This window comes from Uloborus diversus, chromosome 1, assembly GCF_026930045.1.
Source record: "Uloborus diversus isolate 005 chromosome 1, Udiv.v.3.1, whole genome shotgun sequence".
Classification (NCBI taxonomy): domain Eukaryota; kingdom Metazoa; phylum Arthropoda; class Arachnida; order Araneae; family Uloboridae; genus Uloborus; species Uloborus diversus.
In genome coordinates this window covers 129655733-129673856 of record NC_072731.1, presented here as the reverse complement: position 1 = coordinate 129673856, position 18124 = coordinate 129655733, and positions in this window count along the sequence as shown.

Sequence of the window (18124 nt, the reverse complement as noted above, 5' to 3'; positions counted from 1 at the left end):
ATAGCAGACACAGAAAAAAACATCGTTTCGCCCCAAGATGGCGAGCGTGTCGCTATATTCTTACTTATTCTACGATTCAGAGCTTTAATACACCATAGCAGATACAGGAAAAATCATCGTCCCAAGATGCAAGACGGCGAACGTAGTGCTACTTATTCTTACTTATTCCGCGCTTCAGAGCTTTAATAAGAACAAAGAGTTCTGATTTCAGACGATTCGGGCTCGTATTTTGGAGGTTTAAAGAGCCGGATTTTGTCTTAGTTGACAGGGATAGTTTGTTGGGGGTGGAGTTGGAGGATAAGAAACTCGGACTTCTTTACCACAAAACTAATCCAACTCTGTACTCCTCAACCATGGCAGAGCTGTAGACTCGGCACTCGGAGAAAGAATGACTGACTCCTACTCCTGGAACTTTAAGATCTCCTACTCCGACTCCTTTATCTCAAAATCGGTCCGATTCCGGCTCCGCCTCCCTGCTGGAAACACTTATAGCGTGGTCTTATCAGCACATCAACTCAATGGCCAGCTCACATTGGTTAGTTTTAACTTTCATGCATCGCTCCTCAAAATAAATGGAGGAATCTCTTTTATCATTTGTTGTTGGAGGTGAGTAAATGCTGTGGCAATGACATTGTGCTACCAGTATAATGAAAATACCATGGTGGAAAAGAGACCTGCGATCATAAGATTCATCACCTAGTTAGAATATGTAATGCTGTTCAGATGTAAATGTAAAGATGAAAGGATAAAGAAGCATTTCTCAAGATTTACGGAAGGAAATACTATTTTCGCTGCACAACTTCCTGCCTTACTAATGAGCGCGCATTTTTTTATCATCATCAGAGAAAGAGAGAGAGCTCCCAAAATTAGACGCGACATTTTTTTTGGTCTTTCTATATCTCTCTGTGTTCAGCGCCTGTCCGGTGGGACGAAGACAGACCTCCCGTGGGGATTCATAGGGGTGACCTCTGTGTTGCGCAAGCTCAGTCCAGCTGCCTCTCTGAGGTCATTTAATCGTCCATCTAATCTGACTTGTAATGAGCAGTAATCCGAGCTCGCTGGATGCAGTATTTCATCGACGCATGGTTAAATGACTGGATGTCTGAAATGCGACGGAAAGGATTCATCGCAGATCATTAATCGAAGCATCAGAGCAGATTATTCTCATAAATGGGCAACCAATCTTGTTCTCGGGATCAATTTGCTTCGATTTTCGGACAAATAACGAAGGTTACATGTCCTGCATAAAATCGAGAGCTTCGGAATGATACTGAAAACCAGAGCTGCGGAGTCGGAGGAAAAATGATCGACTCCGACTCCTGGAATTTTTTTGCACCGTTTCTTTTTATTGAACTCCGACTTCTTTGCCACAAAATGAATCCAACTCAGCAATCCTCAACCATGGCAGAGCTACAGACTCGGAGGGAATATGACTGACTCCTACTGCTGGAATTTTAAAACCTCCGACTCCTACTCCTTTATCCCAAAATCGGTCCGATTCCAGCTCCACTTCCCTGCTGGAAAGACTTTTAACGTAGTCTTATCAACTCAAATGGCAAATTCACCTTGATCAGTTTTAGCTCCCATACATTGCTCTTCAAAATATATATATATAAATGGAGGAATCTCTTATATCCTTATCTCCAAATCCTTCCATGTCTAGACGTGTTGAGTGATGACAGGGAATAAATTTCTTTACACTGTTGTACTACATTTTGTTAATACAGTCGAGTCCCGGCTTACGCGAGGAATGCGTTCCAAGACCTTTCGCGTAAGTCGAAATTTCGCGTTGTGGAAAAGGGTATGTAATACGGATTCTTTTTTAACATACCCAATTATTTTAGCCATTTTTAAACACCCCTCAAAATGTTTCAGCCCATTTCTCAACTATATATTACCGTTCCTTACATACTGTGAGCGGAATTTTCTCATTATTCAACATAAAATACTCTTACGATGCACAAAAGCAGGGGGTGAAAGAGACATAAAATAAAACCGTACGGTACGTACAGTGTGTAGAAATAAAAAAGCGCTTCACTATAACAGTTGCACAGTAGATACAATAGATAAATTAGACTTATGAAAAATGTTGTAGTTATTTGTAAATACAAATCAAGCGATATATTTGAACTAGTGTAGTGTGGGAACTTGCGTAGTCAGTGATGCTAATAAAAGGAAGAAAGTACATTCATGGATTTAATATTTAGTAATCAACAACGAAGCCTATACTTAACACCAGGATTCCTTTAAAAATATTTTCGTGATACGAGCGAGGAATTCGTGTTTGCTCTAAAATTCGTTTCCCGTGAAAAACTCGCGTTATAGCCATTTCGCGTAACTTGAATCGCGTTGTAGCGGGAGTCGAGTGCAATGCGATCAAGTCTAGACAGATCAATCGCGTATCCAGAAGGGTCATCGTGTTCATAAAACCACATCCCCCAATTATCGTTTTAAAAATTCGGGACCCTCTTCCGCGAATGTTTCGAAATTAAAGTTCAAAAAATTCCTTCCATTCTTAATGCAATCTTTGATGACTTTAGAAAAAGGATCAGAGTTTTGGCTGCTGCTCCGTAAAAGTACACTTAAAAGCCATCTTTAGGGACTTCAGACATTGGGGAGACTGTAAATTGTTAGAAATTGAAATTAACTTGACCATATATAGCTATCCTAAAACTGCGTTTTGTGAACTTAAATTTCCGAAAATTACCGGGGGAGACAAACCATGTATTTATGCCGAAGATATACACTTATGACCCTCTTCTGCTTGCTTTTCCGATTTTTGTATTCATACTTTTTCTAATGATCCCTAAAATATAGAAGCTGGTTTTAGCGGAACAACTCCTACATTGACGGCTGTATCGTCACAGTAAGAAAAACATGTTCTTACTATTATATGACGATACAGCGATTTATATATATATATATATATATGTATATATATATATATATATATATATATATATATATATATATATATATATATATATATATATATATATATATACTATATATATATATATATATATATATATATATATATATATATATATATATATATATATATATATATATATATATATATATATATATAACAAGGTCATAAAAAATTCTTGAACCTTTGAAGTTTTATAGCTTAAACCGCATATTGATACTACTATTTGTTGCTTTTCTATGAATTTTTAGAATGTATCAAGTACTTTTCGGATACCCTGTATTTCTGAGATGTGTAGTTACACTAGGTAAAAATATGCCACTGTTTCAATTAGTACGGAAGATGTGTCTCAAAATGATACTGCCCCTGACGGTATTTACTAACTCATAATTATCATTATTTTATTTACTAGAAAATCGCCCGGCAAGGTATGACCGGTGAAATTGCTTCTACATGTGAGAGACGAAGCAATTGTCTGTGTTTGGTGATATTTTGATAGTTGAAATTTTAACCCTAACTCCTGTGGGTTAACTCTTAAACTCCAGTAGATAACGTTCATTGTTCACCACTTTTCCGTTCTGCATTCTCCTAAAATGACAGTCTTACCAGTAAAACAGTTAAGTTACTGGATCCAGTTCAGCCTTGTCAAAATAGCGCATTTCCCTGAATGTTAAACATAGCCCAAAAAGTGTTATCAAATTATAAATAACTTACTGAATTCTTAGTGCTTCAACAACGAAATATTGCCGTCACGCGTACTATGACGCGAGTTTCATTGTTGGCGACGTCAGAGCGTTACTTGATCAGTGTTTTTCGCTATTATATATACGAGGATTAATTTTTATTTATATTTTTTAAATTTATATTTTCGTTTTAAACGTTATATGTACGAGAAATTTACCCTGTAGGTGCTGATATTTCTCAATATGGTTGCCTCTTTCTCTCTTACTCGTTTTTCTATTTTTCTTTTTTATTCATTTATTTATATATTTCATGTTTAGGGTCACTATTTTGCTACGAAAGTGGGTTAGGAGAGGGTCACAAATTAAAAAACATTACCCGCAGCGCAGTTCAGATATCAAATCCTTTGAGAGGGATACTCTACTTCAGATTTCCATTTCTCAACAAATGACGCGTTATCGAGCGATGATTTCGATATCAAAACTGCTCCCCAGACATCCCCTATTTTTTGTGACGTGAAGGTCACCTCGCTGTATCCTCCTTGAAGGGGTGAGAGCAAAACATCTGGAGAAGAGGGGACGGTCGCATCGATCCGACTTTCTCACAGACAGAAATTCTTTTCCGGAATCTAGGTCAGTCTGGAAAAAGTCCTCTCCCCCCCCCCCCCCGAACATACGATCAACATTTCAGCGCTGACATCGGATACTGAGGAGTTTTCTTCCTGCTATGCTAGAACAAAAGGTCGAATGAGGGTTAGAGTTCATCTTCATTGAGGATGCTCTCTCTGCTTTCATAAAATTCCCTTTCAACCTCACTAACACACATCGTTGAAGTTAAAACATCTCGTGATAAAACAAAAAGGGCTCAGCTCAAGGCTAAGAGAATTGTTGCCAATTATTTTAGTAAAAATGTTATTGCCACTAGTAATAAAATTAACATCAATATTTTAATGCACAAATTATTATAATTGGAAAGTAAAAACTCTCCCCCCCCCCCAAAAAAAAATCTTCGAGACAGTTGATAGAAGTGACATTTTTATATTTTCTTTTTTCTTTTTTCATTCTGAACTGTCACTTCATCCGCACGTTTTCTTTCACGCCACACTCTTATTCTTTTTGCTTATGACTTAGGAATTTTCACAACAAATTGTAAATTTTAATGAAGAAAATGGATTATAAACAACGAGAAAAATAAACAATACTTGAAATCCGCTTTTTAATTGTTGCCAAAAACTGAAAAATGATAGTTCAGTGGACTCATTCTATCTGAACACTCTCTAATGTAAACACTGAACACCCCGATATTCTGAACACATTTTCATGGTCCCGGCGAAACTCCATAGATTTAACATAGGTTGACCTCTCTGTACTCCGAACATCCTATAATATGAACACTCTGGTATTATGAACGCTATTTTCAACCCCGTTCAGTTATTACCTCTCTATATACTGAACATGTTCACAATCAGTACTCGGGAATTCCTATACATTGAGTTGAAAGGCATTAAGGGGAAAATGGGGAGAGAAGAAGAAAAACTATTTTCTTGGATTTTACTGCATTACATAAAATCATTCAGCTGAGCAACATGAGCCTGAAGTTTCTGCCACTGAACTATATTTCAAGAATTCAGTCATTGTATCAAGTATTATTTTCAAGACCTTTAAAATATGATTATCTTCAAGCAAAATGCGGCTCAGAATTATTGGAAAATTTTTCGCTTGGATTAATAACACTTACTTTGCATGAGAATACACAATGCAAAAACATATTAAAAATAATTTTTTTTATTTTTCGGGTAATCTGCCGATAGAGCTGAATTGTAATATTTTATTGTTGAACGCTTTGTAAAACCTTTCAAACTGAAAAATAAAGAAAGCAATGCAAGAGTTTAGGTCCTACTGAGTTGAATTAGACATTGCATATTGCAGTACTAGCCACCAATCGAAAATTCAGCACCTCTATCTCAGTAACTGGTGTAGCTCACTGGGCAAAGGGCTGAAAATAGTTCATTGATGCAATAGAATAACGAGCTGATGTGTGCATCACATGACTTCCTTTCACTCCAATTTAATGTCATTTCCCCATTACTGACAATGTTAATGTGATTCAATGGTTTGCTCACTAAATATCACCAACAGTGGCCAAATTGAAATCAGATTTAAAGAAAACGCCAAATTTGTTGCCAAATTGGAGACAAAACTTGGCGACCAAAATACTGGCGATATATCGCCAAATTATAGCACCACTTGAGCTTACATCGAAATTACCAATGATTTCCCTAAAAAGGGGCAAAAGACCCCTTAGAAACACCCGAATGCAACCAAAAGGAGAGATGCACAACTAGAACCCACTAGGAGTCTACATACCAAATTTCAACTTTCTAGGACGTATTGTTCCTGGGTTATGCGACATACATACGCACAAACGCACATGCTTACATACGTACATACAGACTTCACGAGAAAACTCGTTGTAATTAACTCGGGAATCGTCAAAATGGATATCTCGCGTGTCTATACGTTCTTAGGCACTTATCCACGTTTGGTCGAGTCGAAAAAAAAATCTCAGCATTCATTCGGGGTGAGTAAAATGGAAATTAGGGTCGATTTTTGAGTGATATTTTTTTTCGCGAATACAATACTTCCTTTTTTGTAAAAGGAAGTAAAAATATGTACGTTATTCAGTCTCCCTCTATAATAAACATCCCCATAATCTGAACACTTTTGTTTGGTCCCATGCGTATTCACATTAGATAGAATCCAATTTAGTTAAAAAGTTAATTTTGTTAATAATTATTAACAAACTAATTTCAAGGCTGAACTTAGTGTGGATTGCGCTTTTTAACTAATAACTTGATTTGAACCAAAGAAATCTTCTGAAATCTGCATTATTTGAAAAGTTTAGAATGTCCTAAGTCAACAAATATATGCTTTGCTTTTGTTCAATCTTGAAATTAATTTGTTAAATTTAAAAACAAAACTAATTTAATAATTACGATTATTTTTCGTTGTTTTTGGCAACAATTAAAAAGCAATTACGCCACTTCCGTCACACAAAAAGGTTACAAATCAGAATATCAAAGCCCTCGCATAAAATTTTTCCCTTCAACACTTAAATTCGTTCCAGAAACTTATAATTTTGTCTAAATTTTAGTTTACCTTTTCAGATTTTTTATTCAACCTCAGATTATCAGTTCATGGATTGAGAGCAGACTTAATATATTTTTCATAGTCGTTGTTACGTTTATATGACGCGAACTTTCTGATTGCGTGATTGTATTTTTGGAAAAAGAAAAAAAAAAAAAATAGGATAAACGAAAGGAAAGACGGTACAGTGGCCGCTGCTTAAATGAATCATGTTTGTTCTAAACAGTTTTGATTTCATAAAGCGAATGATTTAAATAAACGACTACTTCATTTCGGAACTCCAGCGCTCGAATACGCTACCTTGCGGTGATTTACAAAACTGCCGATGAAACTAAAACATTGCCACGTTGCGTTCCACGTGTGTCTGTTGACGTAAACACAGGCAGTTTGTTCTGAGTATTTATTAACGCAATCGATGTGTCTTAGTTTGCTTTCAGCTACAGAAATTAATTCGTCCCTTAGTAGTATTCTCGAGCTTCTCAAAATAATGTTAGTTTTCCTTATTTCTTTCAAAAAAGTATTAAATGGTGGAAGCGTAAACAAGAAAACTCTGGATTAACAAAATTGGATAACGTTATACCAGGTAAAATTTTTTTTATTGTTTTGTATGAATTTGTAAGAATATGAGTTTTTTTTTTAATCTTAAATTAATTTAACTAATCATATTTTACAGCAGCATTTAGTTGGAATGGACAGTATGCAAAATATTTTCTTGAATTTATTATCGTAGAACAAAATGAAAAATGTTTAACCGAGAAAGAATTTACTTTATTCCTTTTATTCTCAGCTGAAAGGTTTCGCCAAATTTGTTTAGGGTTATAGTTTTAGTATTGTGCGAGCAAAGTAGCCTTGGCGAGATTTCGCGTTTTTAGTTAAACCATTTTTAATTTTTATCATGAGTGGAATAAAATGATAGTAAGATTACAGAATTCGATAAGTAAAAAGAAATAATGGTCAATCAACTGAAAAGAAAACTACCACCATATATAAACTGTGAGTACACATTTTATTTATTTTGTTTCGAGTGAATTTGAATAAATATCAGTTTTTCAATTCGATGAAAAAAAAAAAAACGAACTTAACAACATTGACTGGACACTTTTCCTTAACCTAATTCCACATAAATGATTTAAATAACCTTTGTTACTACAGTATCCTACTGAAATAGACAGTATGCAAATAAATTTTCTTGAAAATATTTATCGCAGAACAGATTGAAAAATCCAGAAAGAACGTTAAGAATTTGAACAATAAAAAATAAAAGTTCGCCAAAAATCTGTTTATAGGGTTATGGTTTTAAACTTGTGTGAAAGAAGAATGTATCTTGACAAGATTTCGCATATCAGTTAAATCATTTCCATGACGAATGAATTAAATGCATGATTTCTTTGGATATCCAATCATATAGTCATAGAAATAAATTATCTAGTGTTAAACGTTACTCTTGACAGTCTGCCACGTATGTGCACTATGTGACAAAAATGTCAACAAATGCTGGAAATGTCACGAAACTGAACTTAATATTTACTAATGTATAGAAAAAACGGTACAAAATGAGAATGCCGTTCGAAGCGAACCAAAAATTTATGAATTCCGAATTCAATATCGTGAAAATGGCTGCTTCAGAACAACTTACTGTGTGTTTTGCACTAATTGTTTACTTTCGTAATACTTTTTGGTTTCTAATCTCTTTCTATATGGGTCAGAATAACCAAGACTTTGAAAAATCTTTTCAAATGAATAAAGCGAAAAAATCATACATACGAACAAAAATCACAACACTTTTAGCATTTTCTTCGTTACCACATGCGTTTGTTTTAGTTTTTAAGTCGGCCATTAGACAGTGACTGCAGTGCCCCTTATAGTTCGTTGGAGTTGCGAATAAAGCTGGATTATTTCCTGTTTTTGATGATTTGATTTATTAAAGCGGTTGATTCATTTAACCACTGATTCAATTAACCGACGTCTACTGTTTGACCATCGATTACATGGAAAGACTAATATCCGGTTTATAGGCGGAAATGGACGTATCTATTAGTTTATGGGGATGTTAATTGGTTTCTTTTAGATGTGCACTTTTGCCTCTCTATTATTTAGCCTTAGTTTTGTAAAAATGAAAATTTGCTTACAGCAACATTTTTTAAATCTCAAGTCGGAACTCCAGCGCTCGAATACGCTACCTTGCGGTAATTTATAAAACTGCCGATGAAACTAAAACATTGCCTCGTTGCGTTCCACGTATGTCTGCTGACGTAAACACAGGTAGTTTGTTCTGAGTATTTATTAACGCAATCGATGTGTCTTAGTTTGCTTTCAGCTACGGAAATTAATTCGTCCCTTAGTAGTATTCTCGAGCTTCTCAAAATAATGTTAGTTTTCATTATTTCCTTCTAAAATATGAGTTGTTAAGAAATGGTGAAAGTGAAAATTCTGGATTAACAAACTTGGATAACGTTATACAAGGTAAAAAATTTTATTGTTTTGTATGAATTTGTACGGTTTTTTTTTTTTTAATCTTAAATTAATTAAACTAACCATATTTTACAGCAGCATTTAGTTGGAATGGACAGTATGCAAAATATTTTCTTGAATATATTATCGTAGAACAAAATGAAAAATGTTTAACCGAGAAAGAATTTACTTTATTCCTTTTATTCTCAGCTCATGAAAGGTTTCGCCAAATTTGTCTAGGGTTACAGTTTTAGTATTGTGCGAGCAAAGTAGCCTTGGCGAGATTCCGCATGTTGCAGTTAAACCATTTTTAATTTTTATCATGAGTGGAATAAAATGGTAAAGATTACAGAATTCGATAAGTAAAAAGAAATTATGGTAGATCAAACTGAAAAGAAAACTACCACCATATATCCGTGAGAATTTTGTCGATGATTTGCATAGCATGACATAATTAAATCATAACTCAGGAATTAGAAACATCGAAACAGAAAAATTTTAAATTAACCGATTCGGGAATTTGAGAGAAATAACTCAGCTACAAATGCAAAACAGTAAGCGCTAGCCAAGCAAGACAAAGAAGTATCATCTTCTTTCGATAATAATTTGTAATGTCATATTGAATTTTCTAGCATTAATTGTTATTCTTGTCAGGCCACAATTATTATTTAGTTTTATCAAGAATTGATAAATATCGAATTCAACATCGTGGAAATAGCTGCTTAGAACTACGAACTACGTAGTTTGCATTAATCTTTGACGTTTAGTAATGCTTCTTGAATTCTCAGTTCTTTCTACGTGGGCCAGAATATCCACAAGACTTTGAAAATTAATTTAAAAAGAATAAAGCGAAAAAATCATACGTACGAACAAAAATCTTAACATTTTTAGCATTTTCTTCGTTACCATGTGCGTTTGTTTTAGTTTTTAAGTCCGCCATTAGACTGTGACTTCAGTGCCCCCTATAGTTCGTTGGAGTTGCGAAGTATATTCGATCTATATTCTCACAGCAAAAATTAATTAATTTTTTTATTCAAAACAAAGTTTTGAGCTTACCATTTTGCTTTTACGTTCCTGAACAAAATGAAAATATTTTCCTTTCTTTTTGTTGTTTCCATGGTAACTATTTTTGTTTCCCTTTATTTTATTTTTGAGAATGCAATAAAAGAATAAGGCACTAGTGGCATTATAAAGCTCGTGCATCAAAATCCCATCGTTATTTTCCCTTCTCCCTTGCTAGATTCATTCAGATGGAATCGTCTTTACTTGGCAGATTGCCGAATTCGCAACTCCAACGAACTATAGGGGGCACTGCAGTCACTGTCTAATGGCCGACTTAAAAACTAAAACAAACGCATGTGGTAACGAAGAAAATGCTAAAAGTGTTGTGATTTTTGTTCGTATGTATGATTTTTTCGCTTTATTCATTTGAAAAGATTTTTCAAAGTCTTTTGGTTATTCTGACCCATATAGAAAGAGATTAGGAACCAAAAATTATTACGAAAGTAAACAATTAATGCAGAACACACAGTAAAATGTTCTGAAGAAGCCATTTTCACGATGTTGAATTCGGAATTCATAAATTTTTGGTTCGCTTCGAACGGCATTTTCATTTTGTACCGTTTTTTCTATACATTAGTACATATTAAGTTCAGTTTCGTGACATTTCCGGCATTTGTTGACATTTTTGTCACATAGTGCACATACGTGGCAGACTGTCAAGAGTAACGTTTAACACTAGATAATTTATTTCTATGACTATATGATTGGATATCCAAAGAAATCATGCATTTAATTCATTCGTCATGGAAATGATTTACCTGATATGCGAAATCTTGTCAAGATACATTATTCTTTCACACAATTTTAAAACCATAACCCTATAAACAGATTTTTGGCGAACTTTTATTTTTTATTGTTCAAATTCTTAACGTTCTTTCTGGATTTTTCAATCTGTTCTGCGATAAATATTTTCAAGAAAATTTATTTGCATAGTCTATTTCAGTAGGATACTGTAGTAACAAAGGTTATTTAAATCATTTATGTGGAATTAGGTTAAAGAAAAGTGTCCAGTCAATGTTGTTAAGTTCGTTTTTTTTTTTCATCGAATTGAAAAACTGATATTTATTCAAATTCACTCAAAACAAAATAAATAAAATGTGTACTCACAGTTTATATATGGTAGTAGTTTTCTTTTCAGTTGATTGACCATTATTTCTTTTTACTTATCGAATTCTGTAATCTTACTATCATTTTATTCCACTCATGATAAAAATTAAAAATGGTTTAACTAAAAACGCGAAATCTCGCCAAGGCTACTTTGCTCGCACAATACTAAAACTATAACCCTAAACAAATTTGGCGAAACCTTTCAGCTGAGAATAAAAGGAATAAAGTAAATTCTTTCTCGGTTAAACATTTTTCATTTTGTTCTACGATAATAAATTCAAGAAAATATTTTGCATACTGTCCAATCCAACTAAATGCTGATGTAAAATATGATTAGTTAAATTAATTTAAGATTAAAAAAAACTCATATTCTTACAAATTCATACAAAACAATAAAAAATTTTACCTGGTATAACGTTATCCAATTTTGTTAATCCAGAGTTTTCTTGTTTACGCTTCCACCATTTAATACTTTTTTGAAAGAAATAAGGAAAACTAACATTATTTTGAGAAGCTCGAGAATACTAGTAAGGGACGAATTAATTTCTGTAGCTGAAAGCAAACTAAGACACATCGATTGCGTTAATAAATACTCAGAACAAACTGCCTGTGTTTGCGTCAACAGACACACGTGGAACGCAACGTGGCAATGTTTTAGTTCCATCGGCAGTTTTGTAAATCACCGCAAGGTAGCGTATTCGAGCGCTGGAATTACATACAATCCGTGGTTAAACAGTACTGTGTTACATTAGTTTTTAACAAAATGATACTTCTGATCTAAAATATGTTGTCATTTTTGAAAAAACTGCCGAACAACTTCTGGCATTTTTTGAAACTTGTATGTATTGATGAATAGAAATTTCGTAAATCTTTTGGGTTATCATATTTTCTCGGATGGATTTTTGATGAAAAGGCGTTAAAGACAGAAGTTCATCTTTTTGCTTCAATGGCGGAGTAGATTCAGCACATTTTTCTTGTGTCAAAGTCACTTGGTCAATTTTTTAAGACGGTTGAAGTTCTTGACAGAATTTTAATTCTTACTTCAGAAAACAGGGTTGAATTTCCGATGAATTTTGACAAAAAAATCAAGGTTGTGTGAATTTTTTTGGAGTAGATATTCAGTAAAAAGGGTCGGACCAATCAAAAAGACAAGGGAAATCGCTTAAACCAGGCTGAGGTCGAACTGCTTGGTTGCTCAAAAAAAAGAAAAAAGTAAGAAAGAAGAGAAAGTAAAATAAACGAAAAGAAAAACCTGAAAGATGAAAACTTTTAGGCATGGCTTCAATTTTGGAGTCAATAAAAAAAAATAAATAAATAAAAAATCATACAGATTGTTGATTCGAATAAATTTTACTACTGTTGATTCGAACAAATTTCAGTTGCTACTAACAGTTGAACGCTAGTGATCAAGGGAAGTGATACAGAGTTTTGCTCTAAATATGCGAAAGCTATTTTAGACAACTTGTGACTAGGGAAGACATTTAAATCTCAATTCAGAAGCAGTAATAAACTGGTTGAAGCTTATGTCAGAGAATTGTTAAAATTGGTTTTAAATAACAGTCAGTAATTTTTACGGTTTTTATGATATCCTAAGAGTGAAATGAAAATTCGTGTTTTAGAAACTCTGGCAACAACTACCAGTAAAAGTACTGCATTACTTTAACCTTTTGTGCAGTTAAGTTATTTTTCTTCCATTTAACTTTCATTTAATTTTCATCTCAAATAACACTGCCTAATTGGTTTAAATATTATTCATTAAAAAAAAAAATCTTCATTTTTTGTGTACTACTACGCCACCTAGATTAAATTTGATTTGAATCACATGCATCTCCATTACATCACAGCAGGAAATATTTTTTATGCAGTAATATTTGAACTATCATGTTTTCCTAATTTAAAAAAGTATTAACTTAAAATTTAGTAAAATCCATAAATGTAAATTAATTAATAACTAAGTTTCGTCTGGAAAGAATATTAAAAAATCTGATCTACATCCAAAAAATCTTATTTAAATTTAAAAATAAACTCATTTTTTTAATTAAAAAAAAACAATATTTTTATTTAAGAAGATCCGATTTTTTTAAAAATTAAAACATAAGAGTTTTTTTATTTAAACGAATTATATAATAAACGAATTTTGTACACCCTGTTTGCTGCACGAAAGATGATGATGGTGATACTCATGCGCAAAGCATAACGTGGAATTGTAAAGAAAGGAAAATTAAAATGAACTTGGATAAACTAGGTAAAAAATCATAGTTGAAAGTTTTAAAGCGAGCCCTCTCTATTACGCATAAATATTTTTTGTCCTGTACAGATTAATTTGTCATTTCGTACTGCTGTTGCATTGAACGGCAAGAAGGAACCACTTGGGATTCTGAAATCAATTTCGATCAAAAGAAAATTTTAGTGTGCTGTTTGAAAAGTTATATGCCGAAAAATTCTGATTTCGTTTCTAAATACACCTTTGGTTTTTATATTGAAGTGAGAACAGGCGGCTTTCTCTGCATCGAGACAGTCCAGGCAAAGAAACTACTTTTACAGAAATCATTTACTTTTTATTGAGAATTAATGAATGAGATTACTAGACAATTTCAAGAAAGTGTAATCGATTTCGATCGATGAAATTGGAAACTACGATTTTGATTACGAATATTATATTACTTGAAAAGTCACAAAGCTCTGGAGACAGTTTTCTCATTCCTCATAGCAGCGCTGGAACTCATGCTCTTAAAGTGTTCAGCTGGACGGTTACAACCATTTGAATTTTCTCTATTGTCCCAAAATGATGTTTCTTGAGGCGATTTTTCAGTCTCAGAAGTTTTGGAAAGGAAAAAGTCACAAGGATTCAAGTTAGGTAAATGAGAAAGAGCCAATTTCTTCTAAAAATGCTTTCAACAACCAAAAAGATTGGGCCGTAGAAAAAAATCTCCGTAAGCATGTTGAAGTTTTGCAAAAGTTTTCGTTGCACTTTCTTTAAATCTGAAGCAAAACCTGACACCGTTGCTCAAAATTAAAGCCCTCATTTTAAATGCATTAAGAAAAACAGACAATTTTGCAAAAACAATCACAAAAGACAAACAAATTTCCCTAGCTTAGTGGTGCCCAACCTTCGGCCCGCGGGCCACATGTGTCCCGCGAAGATGATCCGTGATTCGCTGTTCTGTTAAACGTTACGAATTCAATACTATTTTCTGGAAACTTCCATTACAACCAATGACCTTCATTCGGTAGCAAGAATGATTGCTGCAAATTTGGAGCCTAATCAAAAATTAGTTTCTAAAAGACAGAGTGAAACTTAGTATTGATATAATAAACAGGGCCGTAACTAAACTTTTGTTTCGGGAAGGGTTTTACCAATCACATTTCTAGTGAAATCTAAATGTTCGATAAAATTTGATTTCATTTGTATATTTCATTGATCTTTGTTACTATAGGTTATTTAAATGAGGGGCTGCTGCTTCAATGGCATTAACATGAGCAGTTATATAATCGATGCAACGCAATGCAAAATGTAAATGTTTTTTTAACAATTCAAAAGAAGAGATGCGTGTACTCATATGCGTGCATTCGGAGTAATACTTCTTAAACTTTTTTTTTTTTTTTTGGAAGTTATAAGAAATGTTATAACTGCAGAATAATATAGAAAGTTGCAAGAATTTTGATGCTTTTATTAGTGTCAGGTATTCAAAATGTGAAAGAAAACGCAGTATATTGTTTTATAAGAAAGAATACTCGCAATCAACAATAAAAATAAATACTGCACTGAGTTTATAGAATTCTTTAATAAAATACAAATTTCGTTTTTCAGGTGAAAATGAAAAATAAATAAATAAATAAGTAATTTTTTTTGAGCAAAAGTGTGGTACACTGTTAAAACTACAGGTTGCGTTTGGCACCTGTCAGGGGTGAAACGCTTGTTCACCATCGACACCCGATAGAGAGCCGAAATTGCACCCTTAGTAAGGGTGAAAAACTGACTCCCTTCACCCAACGTGCACCGTAGGTGAAAAGATGGTAAGATGGTACCCTAGGTGAGAAAAATGGCACCTTTATTGCTTCCTATAGGGATTCCCCTCCCCCCCGTGTTGTGTGCGTTTTTGAATACAATTGTGTTTTATTTATTTTGATTTATATATACGAAGGCATTTGATCACATTTCAACTTTCGAACATAGTTTACAAGTGTTCATGACTTTAATTTGTCTGTTCGTGCACTAACTTTCTTATATTCACACTTGAATTGGTCAGTAATTAATATGTTGTTGACAATTTTTACTATAATCCGTACCGAAAATGAACAGGGAAGGTATTTATCAATCATTTGCCGGAACAACCAGAAATATTAGGTAACATTGGATTAGAATCATAGGAAAATAAAAGCGTTTCATAAACGTTTAAAATTTTAATCGAGCGTAACTTATCAATACTTATTATAACATTCGATATTTGAGTATCCTTATGCGTACAAGATAAATACTAATTTAAAAGCCCTTCTTTCCAATGTCAAGTTTTCCGTCAGATTAAAAATAAAAACGAGCAGATAACTACATTAGCTTCATGCAATAACGCCTGAGAAAGATACGTTAACCAAAACACAATGTGAAACTCTTGAGTCAAACGCTAAGTGAGAGATTTCTTTTCACGCAGTTTTTTTTTCCTCCGCCTTTTTGCTGCTCTGTTCGTTTCCACTACGTAATTTCATTGAGAAGAAATATACATTGGTTTATAGGCTGTTTACGTCCATGCATTTTTATTCCGGAATTAGCAATTCAATTATCAGCTGATTTAAACGTTTTTATTTTTAATGTTGTTGTTCAAGATAGTACTGATAGATAGTTTTAGGTAACAGTTTTTCAGGATATAAATAACAAAACATTAAATGTTTAATAAGGTAAACGGAACAATAAGAGTTGTCAACATACTTTAAACACTTCAAATATGCTCGAAAGTTCTGAGAGCTACAATATGATCAAATGCCTTTACTTACGCGAGATTTCGAAGATTAATCCACGAAATTTTCAGTTTTGTACTTCATTCAATGTGAAAGTAAATTTCGTTGCAACTTCCTTCGTTCGCCATTCAAACTGGAGTTGTTGGACGATAAGTCAGAGCGCATGCGCAAGGAGTCTCTCTCCTATTGAATGGTCTTTTATCACTTTTGTTGACGTCGTTCACCCACTGAGGAACCAAAAGCACCTTAACGACACTTCCTAGCCTCTGTTTCACCCAGAGGCACCGTTTTTTCACCCTTGGGTGAAATTCTTTACCCCTGTGGAACTCCTGGTTTTAACAGTGTAAAAATCATTCTTTGGAATAGTTTTGAAAAACTTCAGAGAAGGTATGAACCCTTAAAACCCACCCCTTAAATACTGCCGTAAAAAAAGCATATAGTAATGATGACAAATCGTCTTTGGTTTTTTTAATTTTTCTTTTTTGTGCCACCCTTAGTTATACTATAGAAAAAAATTCAAACATGCACAAATTTTGCATGCGTTACGTCTAGTGATGTGCCGGATCGTTAAAAAAGTAGATCCGCGGATACGGATACGGATCCGGATCATTAATGTCAAGATCCGCGGATACGGATACGGATGCGGATCTCAAAATTTTCTTTACCCAAATCAACTATCCAAGCGTAAAATTTGTTACGGAAGGCATTCCCGTCAGAATAATGGCAGTTTCTTCAAAAAATGTCAACGGCGGCAAAAATATAATCAAGACTATGATTTATTCTTTAAAGAAATCTCCGTTAAAATTGATGGAGAGTTGAAAGGAATGGGTCAGCGCGCTGCATTAATGCTTAGATTGAATGTGAAAAATTATGTCTAGCTTGCTCGGTAGATGTAGGACACAGGAGCAAGAGTGTAATGCTGCTACTGGACAGGCTAGAAATAATTTTTCCCATTTTATTTCAACATAAATTCAGCGCTGACCCATTCCACCGAACTTCTCCGACCGACGAAATACAGAACCGGGAACATCTTTACAAACAGTAAATAGAGAATTTAGTCTCACTTTTTTTTAAAGGATGCCGAGAAAAACAAAAATGAAGAATAACAGAAACCCCAAATCAATAACAAAAACTAATATTAAATTAAAAATTAAAAAAACAAAACATGTCTCAGAGAGCCGACCTCATATTAAGATGAATTTCGCGGTTCAGAACACACATTTGTTAACAAATTTGAACTGACTGCAGGTAAAATTTTTTAATCATTGAGCTTAATTTCTCCTTATCTTCCGACTATGAAATCGCTACTAATCACGCGTATAAAGGCTTAGAATTGCATTTAAAATTTACTTAACAAGATTATAGCTCCTACTGTATATAAGTTGGAAGTTTCAAATAAATATCAAACGCAGAAAACTTCGTTCTTTCAATTAAGGCCAGCATTTTTAACGTACGGGTAGATTTTTACTACCATAATTGTGAAAAACCTTAAATCGGTTTTTAACTAATATCTCTGGTAATTAAAGTTCTACAAAAACGAGGCTAAGCAAAGAACACTTTCGATCAAGTCACCTTTTGAACGAAAAATGAACTATCAAAATCGGTTCATCTGTTTAGGACCTACGGTGCCACAAAAAGCCACACTGAAACACACTTATAAAACTTGTTTCCCCTTCCTTTTTGCAACGAGGGGGGGGGGAGGGTACAAATTGGGTTCTGAAACGATACCTTATAGTTTAAATAGGGAATAAAACCTAATTTAAACGGAATTTAAGACTCTTTTATTCAAATA